General features: G+C 41.0%; 1 long non-coding RNA gene across 1 annotated transcript; it reads right to left on the reverse strand.

Annotated features, from left to right (window-relative positions):
• Nucleotides 1-4: 4 nt before the first annotated feature.
• LOC113473046 lies at nucleotides 5-1,054 on the reverse strand. The gene is made up of 2 exons (XR_003395133.1): nucleotides 762-1,054; nucleotides 5-51 (listed from the first exon to the last, which is right to left on the reverse strand). It is a non-coding gene; the product is annotated as an uncharacterized LOC113473046 (long non-coding RNA).
• Between the last annotated feature and the right edge of the window lie 298 nt (nucleotides 1,055-1,352).

Raw genomic sequence — 1,352 nt, forward strand, 5'->3', positions numbered from 1 at the left:
CTATTGACAGCTTCTCACCTTGTCCACTTAGTGTGTAGAATAGAGATACACCTGAAAACAAAAACATCAATTTGAATGTAATACTTGATAACTTTGTGAAGGTACAAATCACAATAGATAATACTACCTGTCTCAACCATTATGCAATGGCTTTCACAATGATATCATTTAAGTAGAACCATGTTAGATACATTGGAGGGTAGTGCCTTTGGCTTGTAAGTGCTAGGTCATGGGTTTGATTCCCACCTGGGGCAAACTTTATCCTAAACAGGGTTCGTTCTCAGAACGGCTGACTTTCTCCTATTCTGACCTCCTTCTCTCTTCGATTTCGAGATGATAAGACCTCTGTAGTTACAGTTTCCTTTATCAAACCTCTTCAAATAAAACCCACTTTGAGGTTGGACCCAAACTTTACTGACGAATTTTTTGTCGAAAGGTGTGGGAAATTTTTGTCGAAAGGTGTGGGACATTTTATTAAAAGTTTCTAGGAAATTTGAATATAATTATTTTCCCTTCCCCAGGTAACACATCACAAGGGCATGCCGGCAGCACCAGCTCATCGTCAGTGTCAGGGAGCGACTCGAGTGCCCCCCTTGCCAAAAAGCACGCCTCCAATTTGAACAACATCCAGTCCAACACCTCCACCTCTGCGAGCAGTACGGCCGCCACTGATAAGCGGAACAAAATTCTGAAAGACAAAAAACGAACCCTGAAGAGGTTGCTGTAGAAAATCCCTCGAATTTTTTTGACGGAAAACTTACCTGTTACTCCAGCGGCCAGGGAGCCTGCAGCGATGTAAAGTAAAGTTTGCCTCATTTTGGCGTTTTTGACTTCAGTAGATCACAGCTCTATGAGGATTTCTTATCGGAAAAACTGTGATTTCTCGATTTTCTTCATCAATTTTTTGACAGAAAAAGTTTACACCCAACACCTGAACACCCTAAAATGATATGTGTGAAGTTATCAAGAAATCAGCTTCAGAAGAAATTTTCGGTACGAAAAACAGCCAATGCCTCTCAACTTGACAAGTGTGTGCTCGTTTTCATGTTACGTGTACAAGCACTTGTGAAAATTTTGGAAAGCCCTAATGCCTAATAAAAAATAACCTTGGAGATCTGGCTAGCTTCACACCATAAAGTTCCACAGGAAATTTGAGCCCCGTCAGCGTCGGTCGTTACGCGTAAAAATTCCCTGGAAAGTGTCTCGTGAGTTTTTTTTTAATCAAAACTGAGTTTTCCCATAAAAGAATGTCCGAACATAGTCGACCGTCAATCAACAAGGAAATTCTATCTATCTGAGGCAGTGTGGACAGTCCAGTCAACATCAATTGACTGCGCAAACTTTATCCTAAA

This window comes from Diaphorina citri, unplaced genomic scaffold (genome assembly GCF_000475195.1).
Source record: "Diaphorina citri unplaced genomic scaffold, Diaci psyllid genome assembly version 1.1 scaffold13370, whole genome shotgun sequence".
Classification (NCBI taxonomy): domain Eukaryota; kingdom Metazoa; phylum Arthropoda; class Insecta; order Hemiptera; family Psyllidae; genus Diaphorina; species Diaphorina citri.